General features: G+C 40.1%; 1 protein-coding gene and 1 non-coding gene across 2 annotated transcripts in view; both read left to right on the top strand.

The window, feature by feature from the left end:
* PRTG (protogenin) overlaps positions 1 to 12,945 on the top strand; it is a 158,368-nt gene that overhangs the window by 48,118 nt on the left and 97,305 nt on the right. The gene's annotated exons all lie outside the window — the stretch shown is intronic.
* On the top strand, positions 2,488 to 2,592 carry LOC127483884 (U6 spliceosomal RNA). Its single transcript, XR_007910676.1, has one exon. It is a non-coding gene; the product is annotated as a U6 spliceosomal RNA (small nuclear RNA).

Here is a 12,945-nt window from a genome sequence, read left to right as displayed (position 1 = left end):
TTTTAGTTGGTTTTGAAATAAACATATATGAGTTGTTTTACTCATTGCAGCCTTATAGAAGCACTAGTAGTTTAATATTTATGAGAGTAGTTTACTATGCAAGCTGGTATTGGCATATTAGCTTAATTAGTTGTAATTATTTCTAGGGCAAGGTCATACATGTGTTCCTTTGTGATCAAATAAAAACTGGGAGAACATTTTAATCTTAGCATCTTTGATCTGTCTTTCTTTTTCTGACTATAAATCATAGGAGCAAATGACTAAGTAGACAGGTGAAGAAGAGGAAGTCACAAATAAAATAGGCACTTAACATTTATTGTGTTTGCAAGGTTGTTTTTGAGGATAGTGCGTGTTTCTTGAGACTGTGTTTCTTGCCTATTTTATAGAGCTCTGAGCTCTTAACAGCACTGATTTAATGACTTCTTGTGAGGCTCTTGGTTTATGTTAGCACGACTGTGGAGCGAAGAGAGGTCAGATTTCACACAGAGGCCGTAGACTTACAGAATCATACCTCACTGGCAGAAACAAAAGTCCACATTAGGAAGTAAGTTGAGATTTGCATAAGGACAGAGATATTTTGTGATTTATGTAAATGTAAAATGTTTTGAATTTGCCAAAAATAGTTTTGAACAGTTTTAGGGAGCTTAAATATTCTTTCAAAGGATTTTTTGTTTGCTCAATTTAATGCACCACTTAAAAAACATTAAAATATGGTAATAAATCCTGGAAACAAAGTTGAAGACTATCATGATTTACATATCTGGTGTTTGTGTACTTTTCTGAAGCTTCTGAGTATTGATACAAAATTTTATATAATTGTTTAATTGAAGATATTTTTATTCAGAAGTTCTTGTTCTTGTAATTTTCAGATTTAGGGCACTGGCTAGGGAGAGAATCAAACATCTGTAGATCATAGATGATGTCTATCCAGAGAGTGAGAAATTAAAAGAACTAAAAAGGCAGATAATTTTAAAAATTAAGGATGAGAAATTTCTCAGGAAGTAAAGTATCAGTAGAAAGTTTATTCTAACTCTCTCTTCATCCTGTGCTTCATAGAGGCAGCTTAAAAATTTCAAAGCCTCACTTTCTAAAGTATGTGACTTTTAGAAAAAAATGTCATTTAAATTTTAAAAATAAATAATAACCACCATAATTCTACTACTAGAGATGTGAACATAATTACTGCCACCTGGTATTCTGTCTCCCACTGAACTGGTAGATTTTTATCCTCTTCAGGTAGTTTACATATGCACAATCAAAATGGGAAAATAGTTTGTTTCTCTGCATTTTATGTACCTTTATGTAAAAACTCCACAATGTCTGACTTAATCAAAAGGAATAGGAAAAATTTAAGTCTTAAAGTACCTCTGCCTTTGTTTAGGCTTTAAAATATATTGCGTAAGGGTCACTAGTGTCCTTTGTCTGGCTTTTTTGAGTCAGAGTTCTGAAAGTGACACCAGTACATTCTTAGCAAGACATCTAATTGCTGTTACCACCTCCATCGACACCACTAGAAGTTACTAGGTGCCAAGCAGTGCCTGAGTACATGCTGGCATTCTCATACTATGTGTGTACATTTTTGCAGTTTAATGTTATTATAATGTGCCAAAGAATTATTATTATACACTTTAAGGTAGTTTCTCAAGGACACACAGCTCATGAGTGCAAAGCTGTGATTCTAACCCAGGTCTGTGTGTGTTAGTATCTGTACTCTTCTCTGCAAGCTTATGCTGCTGTGCCCCAACCCTATATACTCCTGAATTATGCCCTGTATTGTGCTGGAGTTCTTAAAGAGAGAGAGAGATCATTGTCTTCCATACTCTGGCTCACTCCCCAAATGCCTGCAACAGCTGGGGCTGGACCAGACTTGAACAAGGAGCAATGAACTCCATCCATCTTTCTCATGTGGGTAGCAGGGACCCAAGTATCACCATCCACTCCCTTCTTAGGTGTATTAACAGAAAGTTAGATCAGAAGCAGAGTAGCGGCCTGCACCATGGCTCACTAGGCTAATCCTCTGCCTTGCGGCGCCGGCATACCAGGTTCTAGTCCCGGTCGGGGTGCCGGATTCTGTCCCGGTTGCCCCTCTTCCAGGCCAGCTCTCTGCTGTGGCTTGGGAGTGCAGTGGAGGATGCCCCAAGTCCTTGGGCCCTGCACCCCATGGGAGACCAGGAGAAGCACCTGGCTCCTGCCTTTGGATCAGTGCGGTGCGCCGGCCGCAGCGGCCATTGGAGGGTGAACCAACGGAAAAAGGTAGACGTTTCTCACTGTCCACTCTGCCTGTCAAAAAAAAAAAAAAAAAAAAAAAAAAAAAAAAAAAAAGGCAGAGTAGCAGGAACAGTCTGTCACTAGGACATGGAATGAGGGCATTCCAAGCTGTGGCTTAACTCACTGTGCCACAATACCAGCCTCTTCACTTAGTTTTTAAAAAGTATTTTTAGCCCAGTTTTCTAGTGCCTTTGTTTCTGTTATTGAGAAATGAGAATAGTTCTCAGTTTGGCAGCACATCCACTGAAATTGGGTTGATAGAGAAGATTTGCATAGCCCCTGTGCAAAGATGACATGAAAATTTATGAAACATTCCTTATTTTTACTCATCTGGCAATGTATTAATATCCAGAATACATATGGACCTCAAAATCTGCAACAGCAGAAACATCAAATGGGAAAAGGATTTGAATAGACATTTCTCAGGAGAAGAAATACAAATAACTAGTAAATACATACAGAGGTGCTCGGGGGCAGGTGTTGGAGCACAGGGAGTTAAGCCACTGCTTGGGATGCATGCATCCCCTATCAGAGTGTTGGTTTGAGTGCTGGCTCCTCTGCATCTGCATCCTGGGGGAGCAGCAGATGACGATTCAACTGCCTGAGCATAAATTAAATTGGAAAAACCAGTAAACTGTTCTCAAATTAATTCTGGCAGTCTCAGAAGTAAAAAAGGTAATCCTTTTCTCTACTAATCTTACATGCTGCATGTTGCTGTTTTTAAAGGCCATTAGTATAAGCTATATATAACACTTATCAAAATCCAAAAATGTCTTTTTTCTGTGTTTTTTTTTTTAAAGATTTATTTATTTATTTGAGAGGCAGAGTTACAGAGAGAGGGAAAGACAGAGAAAGATTTTCCATCCGATGTTCATTCTGCCGCAGTAGCAGAGCTGGGCTGATTCGAAGCCAGGAGCCTGGAGCTTCTTTCAGGCCTCCCATATGGATGTAAGGGCCCAAGCATTTTGGCCATTTTCCACTGCTTTCCCAGGCCATTAGCAAGGAGCTGGATTGGACGTGGAGCTGCCAGGACTAGAACTAGTGCCCACATGCGATGCTGGCTGGCATCACTGGCAGAGGCTTAAACTGCAATGCCACAATGATGGCCCCTCAATCTTTTTTCTTTAAAGATTATTTGAAGGGCAGAGTTAGAAAGAAAGAGAGGGAGAATCAGAGAGGGAGATCTTCTGTCTGCTGGTTTACTCCCTAAATGGCTGCAACAGCCAAGTCTGGTCCAGGCCGAAGCCAGGAGCCTGGAACTCCATCCCTGGGCCATCTTCTGTTGCTTTTCTAGGTGCATTAATAGGGAACAGGATCGGAAGTGGAACATCTGGGTCTCAAACTGGTAGTCATACGGGATGCTGGTGTTGCAGGCTAGCCTGATATACCATAGTGCTGACCCCCTTTCTATAAATCTTAATGGCAATCTTACACCTAACCTGTTAGTTTAAAAATCAAGATAAATGGATACTTGAAGTTTTTTTCTTTAACTTTTAAAAATTATAATTGAAAAGTATAGTGGTAGTTACAAGTGGGTCAGGAGGGAAGGGATGAGGAAGGGATGGGAAAGTTTGATTAATAGGCACTGAGTTTTAATTAGATAGGAGTAAGATGTTCTGGGATTCTTTGGTATAGTAGAGTGAATATAGTCAATGTTAATTTACTGTCTGTTCCTCTCAAAGAAAAATTAGAATATAGAAACTTGAATGTTGTCACCATAAAGAAATGATAAATATTTGAGGGATATTTAGTGACCTTGATTTGACATTATACACATGTATCAAAACATCACATGGCACCCCATAAATATGTATATTTTAATGTATCTCTTAAAAATCAAGTATGGGGCTGGCTTTGTGGTGTAGTGGGTAAAGCTGCTGCCTGCAGTGCCGGCATGCCATATGGGCACCAGTTTGAGTCCCGACTGCTCCACTTCCAATCCAGCTCTGTGCTATGGCCTGGGAAAGCAGTAGAAGATGGCCAAGTCCTTGGGCCCCTGCACCCATGTGGGAGACTCAGAAGAAGCTCCTGGCTCCAGCCGTTGTGGTCAATTTAGGAGTGAACCAGCAGATAGAAGACCTCTCTCTCTGCCTCTGCCCTCTCTGTGTAACTCTGACCTTCAAGTAAATATATAAATGTTTAAAAAATTAAGTGTAAATAAAAGAAAATGTTTTAAAAACTCACTTGGGTTGTGATAATCGGTTTATCAGCCTCAAAAAAAGTTAACCATACAATTACATATGACCAAGTAATTTGACTCCTAAGTATATATCCGAGTGAACTGAATTTGTGAGTCTGCATACAACATGTTCATAACATTATTCATAATAGACAGAGTGGAGAAAACATAAATGTCCATCAACCAATGAAAGGATAAATAAAAATATGAAATATGGATTATCCGTGCAATTGAATGTTGTTTAGCAATATAAAAAAATAAAATATTGATAAATACAATAGCACATAGGCACCTTAAAAACATGCAAAGTTAGAGAATCTAGGTGTGAAAAGGTCCCATATTTTATGATACCATTTCTTTTTGTTCCCCCAGAAACCTTTTATTTAAGGGATATAAACTTCATATTTTCATAAATACAACTTTAGGGACATGGTGATTCTTCCTACTGTATTCACCTTCCCACTCACACTCACCCCTCTTCTCCTTCCTTTCCTATTCCCATTCTTACTTTTTACTAAGATCTGCTTTTCTTTTTTCTTTTCTTCTCTTTTCTTTTTTTTTAAGGATTTATATATTTATTTGAAGGTCAGAGTTACACAGAGAAGGAGAGGCAGAGAAAGAGAGATCTTCCATATGCTGGCTCGCTCCCTGATTGGCCGCAACTGCCAGAGCTGTGCTGATCTGAAGCCAGGAGCCAGGAACTTCTGAGTCTCCCATGTGGGTGCAGGGGTTCAAGGAGTTGGGCCATCCTCTACTGCTTTTCCAGGCCATAGCAGAGAGCTGGATCAGAAGTAGAACAGCCAGGACTTGAACTGGCACCCATATGGAATGCCGGCACTGTAGGTGGCGGCCTTACCCACTACTCCATAGTGACAGCCCCAAGATCTGTTTTCAATTAGCATTATACACATACATTTAACTCTCTACTAAGTAAAGAGTTCAACAGATTGTATGGGAAAAAAAAGTTCCTCAACAGTTGAGACAAAGGGCTGTTCAAAGTCATTGCATCTCAAAGTGTTAATTTCATTTCTATAGATTACCTTTTAGGTGCTCTGTTAGTTATTACAGATCAGGGAGAACATATGGTATTTGTCCTTTTGGGACTGGCTTATTTCACTAAGTATAATGTTTACCAGTTTTACCCATTTTGTTGCAAACGATAGGATTTCATTTTTTTTTACTGCTGTGTAGTATTCCATGGTGTACATATCCCATAATTTCTTTATCCAGTCTTCAGTGGATGGGCATTTGGGTTGATTCCATTTCTTAGCTATTGTGAATCGAGCTACAATAAACATGGAGGTACAGATAATGATGTTACTTACATTGTTCATTCCTAATCTAATTTTACAGTCTCCCTATCTTAAACGTGTCTACTTCCTTCTCTTCCTGATCAGTAGAGTGTGTAATGGGTATTTAGCAACCCTCTGATAGCTTCTACTTTGTCATTTTTGATGCATCTCAGTACCTTCCACCACCCCCCAACCCCTGCCCCTGCTGCAGACCAGGAGCCTCAGACCATATCACCTCTTCTGTCTCTCTCCTAGCCCCTCTCAAAACGCCTCTTGACCAAATCATGTTGTTTATTGTACAGTATTTCTTTTATGTGCCCTGTCTTCCCTTCCTATTATTGTTGCCCTCATTCAAACCCCCAGCAGATTTCACTTTTGCGCTTTTGGTGTCCTTTTAGCTGATCTGCCTCTGGGCTCTCTGTCTAGATACCTGAATGAATAACAATAAAGGAAAACCTAATATTCCCACTAGGCAAACTGTTTTATAAAAATAGGTTTGTCTTTTAAGAAAATATTTGATTCTTAAGTAAATTTTACACTGAGATTGTTCCATTCAGTTTACATACTTCTTTTATCTTTACCACAACCTAGATAGTAGACATTGTCTTTTTTGAGATGAAAGTTTTTTATGATTGATTTTTATTTATTTGAAAGGCACAAAGAGAAAAGCAGAGATCTTTAATCCACTGATTGATTTCCCCATTGATCACAGGAGCAGGGGCTGGGGTTGGCCAAAGCCAGGACCAAGAACTGTGTCTGGATTCGTCATGTGCTATCAGGGAACCAAGTACTCCGGCCATCACCTGCTACCTCTCAGGGTGCACATCAACAGGAAGGTGAATCAGAAGTGAACAGTAACCAAGCACTTGAGAGAGGGATGTGAATGCCCTAAGCAGCATCTTAACTGCTGTGCCAAACACATGCTCTAACAGGAGTTGGAATGGTGTTGTTCTGTTTTGGAAATTTGGGAATTAACACATACTGTTTGACAGCTATAAAAATCAATGTATTTTAGCTTATACTGGACAGCAGAATTGCTTAAAAGTAGAACCTGCAATTTTTTTCTTCCACAGGAATTTTGGAAGGCTCAAACTTTTTCTCAGAGAGCTTACATTGGATCTTTGGAAACTTTCTGGAGTCACATCTCAGCTGCACAACTTCCTAGCCGCAAAAACTTGAGCAAATTGGTTAATCTCTCTGTGCCTCAGTTTCCTTAACTAAAAGTTGGGATAATGCTATTTGTGAGGATTAATTAGAATGTGTAATGTACTTAATGCAGTATCTGACAATAAAATATATGTTAAGCTCTTGTTATTTCTGTCACTATTAAATTGCTTGAAACCTCTATAATTATGCTTTCATAATACTCTATACTTTTCCTTCACAGTATTTATCACAGTTTGAAATTATGTACTTCCATAGTAATTTAGTGAAAAGCCTTTCTCTACTGTGAGAGATCCCTGAGAGTAGAGTCTTTGTTAGTTTTATTCAGTGTTGAATTCTTGGCACCTAGAATGTACTAGGCACTGAATAAACATTTATTGAATGAATCAATGAACTTAGAAAAGATTAGTCAAGAGGTTTCCTAAAATAAATGAAATTAAAATTTTTTAGACAACTGGGGGGACAATTAATGGGCATTTTATGAAGAATTATGTGATTTAGAGCCCATCAGCATGAGTTAACTAAAACTAAACGAGTGGTATAATTGTAAAGAAAATAGGATTGTTACTAACATCGGATTCTTGGAAATAAAAATGCCTTTGTGTCATAGTTATACCATATATCATTAATTGCTGAGACTTTTTTTTAATATGAATTAGGATTAATTGCTTAAATATTACTGCAGACCTACTGTATAGTTCGCTTTTTGAAGTAACTGGTGTCAAATTACCTACCTTCCTTCCTTCGTTCCTTTTGCAAAAGGTAGCCAAGAACTATTTGTTGAGACTATACCCAGTCAAGAAGAGTTAAAAATACATATTTGGAATAAAGAAGGATATATGTCACAGTGGGTCAAGTCATTGCCCGTGACACTGGCATCCCATATGAGCTCCAGTTCAAGTGCTGGCTGCTGTGCTTCCAGTCCAGCTCCCTGCTAATGTGCCTGGGAGGGCAGTGGAAGATGCCCAAGTACTTGGGCCTCTGTCACCCACACTGGAGATTTATATGGAGTTCTAGGCTCCTGGTTTTGGCCTGGCCCAGCCCCAACTGTTGAGGCCATTTGGTGGAGTAAACCAAATGTGGATGGAATATCTCTCTCTCTGTAACTGCCTTTGAATGAATTAAATAAATCTTTCTAGTAATTAGGCTAAGCCATTTAAAGATTTTAAAGTGGTATTATTGAGATATAATTCTTTTTGACAGCATTTATATTTAGAATAACTTTTTTCATGAGATTGTTCCTTTATTTGGTTTTAGAAGTAGTGGGTTGAGCTGTAGAAGTTTTTGAGTTAGCAGATGAAAGTTGCTAGTGAATTAGATGCAGCTGTATCAAACACAAGTGTGTGTCTGGAGCATGCTTTTGAAGGGGAGAAGTTAGGAAAGCAGAGGTGGGTCATGTGAGAGATGTTGAATCACAAGCACAGGGGCACAAGTTTGACTTTAGGAGTTAAAATCAGTGGGACCAGGTAATTGAAGAGAATGCTGAAGAGTCAGTTGTGTCTCAGGTGAGTGAGTGTGTAGTGGTGTGACAAAACTGAGGTACACATGCAGGTTTGGAGGAAGGACTGTTTTATTTGGGATATGATGAGTTGGAAGTTGTGAACTTCAGGTGAGTTGGAGCCACAAGTGTGAAACTGCCAGGATGGTGATCCAGCATGGAGATGTGTTTAGGAGAATGAGCAGCAACAGCCGGGTGTGGATGTGATCACCAGATGAGAATGTAGAACAGAAGGGAACAGAGGGTCTCTGCAGAGAAGGGCAGAAGAGAGAGGAGAGCCCATGGAAAGACAGACAGGGGGTAAGCGAAATGAGAGGGAATGAAGAGTGTGTAGTATCATAGACACTGTGATGAAATAATAGCGGAGGGAGCCAGATTACATGCGTGAGGTGTTTGAAGGGGAGACCGTTAGTAGGAACCACTCTTCAGAGAAGTCTGATTCCTTTGTGGCAAGGTGGGAGAGAAAGCAAGTGAAACATTCCAAGTTCCCAGGGGTGGGGACAGGATGGGGTTGGGGCCCTCCTGGAGGGATTAGAACCACAGAGGCGAGCCTGCTTTCATTGTCACCTGCTGTTTTCCCCTTTTACTTCAGTCACAGAGGAGCTCATGAGAATCCTAAGCAACATCTGGCTTGGTATTTTTCTGGGAAAAACTATTTTTCCCTGCAGGTTGAATTTTCAAAAGGTACCCAAAAGTTACACATTTTATTTTCAAATATTTATTTACTTACTTACTTGAAAGAAAGTTACAGAGAGTGAAGGAGAGGGAGAGGGAGAGGGAGAGCTCCTCCATCCACTGCTTTACTCCCCAGATGGCTGCTGCCAGGGCTCAGCCAGGCTGAAGTCAGGAGCCAGGAACTTCATCCAGGTCTCCCACATGGGCAGCATGTTGATTTTCCCAGACCATGGATGGGAAGTGGAGCATCTAGGCCATGAACTGGCGCCCATGTGGGATTCCAATGTCTTATGGTGGTGGCTTTACTTACTACACCAGAAATACACACACACACTTTTGCTATCATACCTTGCTGACAACTGTAGTGGGATTAAGAAATATCCATAATAAGTTAGAGAATAAACATGTTTATCTTTCAATTCTCAGAATTTTGTGACTCCAGAGCTCCAGCCTGTTTGGCTTGGAGTGAAAATTAGTTCAATTTTTATAATAAAAACTCGTATCTATCCATCTAAGAAAAATTAGGGGAACTGCTTGGAGAAAGTGGTTCAGAGGAATACCTGTTACTTGATTGGTTAGATGAGATTTGGAGAAAAAGGCAGGACTCACTTGACTAAGAGGGAAATTACTCAAGGCAACAGTGGTTGTTTTTATTCTTAATAATCACAACATTTATAAGAGCATTTAAATATATAAAATCCTCTACTATATTAGCTTACTTAATCTTTGTAAAGAGAACAGAAGTTCTTTAACATAGGAGAGATAGGGATGGATGTTATCACACAGAGGATTAAACCACCGCTTGGTACGCCACATCCCTTATCTAAGTGCCTGGGATCCAGTACTACTTCCACTTCTTATCCAGCTTCCTGCTAATACAAAACCTGGAAGGCAGCAGATGGTGGCCTAAGTACTTGAGTTCTTACCACCCATGTGGAAGACCTAGATGGAATTATGGCTTCTGGCTCCTGGCTTTAGCCTGGTTTAGCTTGGCTCTTGTGGGCATTTGGGGAGTGAACTGGTAGATGAAATATATTTTCTCCCTTCCTTCCCCCACATCACTCTGCCTTTCAATTAAATAAAAATAAAATTATAAGAAAACGTGGAGGCCTGTGTTCTGGCATAGCAGGTTAAGCCACAGCCTGCAGCGCCAGCATCCCGTATGGGCTCCGGTTTACGCTGCAACTGCTCTACTTCGATCCAGTTTCCTGGAATTATAGCAGACAGAAAAAACATTCTTTTTCTGATTGTGAGCTTTGGTGTTTCTGTCTGGGAAACTTCATAAAGTTCTAGGAACTGTCCTTGATGACCTAATAGAATTGTAAAAAGCCCCTAAAATTTCAGTTTAACAAGTATTGGTTTAGTGTCTGGTGTTGATTATTCACTATCTCAAGGAATCTTCCAAAGACTTAACTCACTGTTGCTCCTCAGTGAGTTCATAGTATAGAAGAGGAGTAAGGTGGTGGTGTTGGGTAGTGGGTGGGTCTGCCAGTTGCGACACTGGCATCCCCTATGGGCACTGGTTGTGTCCTGGCATTCCAATTGTGATCCAGCTCCCTGCTAATGGCCTTGGAAAAGCAGTGTAAGATGGCCCAAGTGCTTGGACTCCTGCGACTCAAATGAGAGACCTGGATAAGCTCTTAGCTCTTGGCTTTGTTCTGGTTCAGCCCTGGCTGTTGTGGCCATCTGGGGGAGTGAACCAGCAGATGGAAGATCTCGATCTCAGTCTCCCCCCCCCCCCCGTGTGTGTGTGTGCGTGTGTGTGTGTGTGTGTCATGGTCATGTCTCCCTGTTTCTGTAATTCTAACTTTCAAATAATAAATCTAAAAAGAGAAATGCTTGTGAATAAGTGGTTATTCTGTTTGAGCATCCATATTGAAAGGTCTTATATCTGAGATGCTCCAAAATACAAAATTTCGAGTGCTCAAAATTCTCGGTTTTCGAATCATTTTGTATTCAGGATGCTCAGCTGGTAAATACTATGCAAATATTCCAAAGTCTGAAAAGCTTAAGAATCTGAAATACCCTTATTCCAAGCATTTCAGGTAGGGGATGCTCTAGCTGTAACACTATGAGATAATAGCAGCAGTGAAGGTCCACAGAGGTTTCAAAGAACGTGGTCAGGAACAGTGACCCTAAAGGGTAGCACAGGTTAATTGGTATTGAATAATGATACAATTTCATCAACTAGAAAGGGATAGAATATTTAAGAGAGAAGGAAACACTCATATAAAGTTTGGAGGTGTAACATCTCAGTAGTCAGAGAGGAGACTAGAGAGTTTGATAGGAGCTAGTTAATGCATCAGCAGCACAAATCAAGCTTCTATTTCATGATGAGCACACTGGATGGTAACTCTGGCAGGGGAGATCTCAGCGGAGATGCTCCTGAAAGGTTTCTGCACAGGATGTGATAAGGCCTGAACTGAATGGAGGACTTCTAGGGGTGGAGAGAAAAGATATGGGAGAGGTACATATGATACACCACTCACCTCTCTCTATACACACACACACACACACACACACACACAGAATTGGGCACTTAATTCTTTGTGAGTGATAAAAGAAGAAATTGTTGATAGGCCTGGAGGAGCTTCTGCTTTATAGAAAAATGAAACTGTACTATACATTTCATTTTAGAAAGGTAAAAGTGACATAAAGATAGAATTCCCACTTTGAAGTCTATAAATTGAAATCAGACTGGATTATCAATGGCAACTAAAACTAAAGTTCACGGCCTTATACATGTTAAGTTGTAAGTATAAGATAAATATGACCATATAATACTTTGTAGACATTAAACTTATGGAAATTTAGGTCCTAATGCATGAAATAACAAATCTACTCAGTATAAGTTAATTATAAAAGGAAAAGCCTACATTTTAATTGAAGAATCAGAGTCTGAATGTGAATCTGATAATTTTGATGGTGAATATGACCATCTTTTTCCAGACTCTTCGGTAGTTGACTATCAGCAGATATCTACAAGTTTAATCTGGAATAAAAATGTTTGTAGATAAACATGCTTGAAAGTAATTAAAGAAGGCGCGGGCGCTGTGGCACAGTGGGTTAAAGCCCTGGCCTGAAGCACCGGCATCCCATATGGGCGCCGGTTCTAGTCCCAGCTTCTCCATTTCCAATCCAGCTCTCTGCTGTGGCCTGATAGCAGCAGAGGATGGCCAAGTCCTTGGGTCCCTGCACCCACGTGGGAGACCAGGAGGAAGCTCCTGGTTCCTGGCTTTGGATCGGCTCAGCTCTGGCCGTTGTGGCCATCTGGGGAGTGAACCAGTGGATGGAAGACCTCTCTCTCTGTCTCTGCCTCTCTCTGTAACTCTGTCTTTCAAATAAGTAAAAATAAATGTTTATTTAAAAAAGAGAAAGTAATTACAGAAGCAATTTAAAAACAAAAACCAAAACCTGGGAGCAGATGTTTTGCCTATAAGTTAAGACACCATGTCTGGTATCAGAGTGCCTTGATTCAGTTCTTGGCTTTGCTGCCGCTTTCAACTTCGTATTAATGCATATGTTGGGAGGGAGCTGGTGATAACAGAAGCAGTTAGCTCTCTACCCATGTGGAAGACCTGGATTGAGTTCTGGCTCCTGACTTCAGCCTGGCCCAGCCTTGGCAATTGCAAGCATTTGGGGAGTGAACCAGCAGATGGGAGATTTCTGTCTCTGTATGTATCACTCTGTCCTGTTGCCTTTCAAAGAAAAAGAGTGGGGGAGCTGTATTAAAGTTGATGTTCTTGAATAGTGGTTCTTAAACATTTTAGTCTTGTTCTTTATGTACTTAAAACTTGAGGACCACAAAGAACTTTTATTTATATAGCTTATATCTGTTGATACTTACTAATAGAAATCAACACTGAAAC

This window comes from Oryctolagus cuniculus, chromosome 12 (genome assembly GCF_964237555.1).
Source record: "Oryctolagus cuniculus chromosome 12, mOryCun1.1, whole genome shotgun sequence".
NCBI classification, from domain to species: Eukaryota; Metazoa; Chordata; class Mammalia; order Lagomorpha; family Leporidae; genus Oryctolagus; species Oryctolagus cuniculus.
The sequence above is the reverse complement of the archived record's forward strand: the minus strand, read 5'-3'. Positions and strand labels throughout refer to the sequence as shown.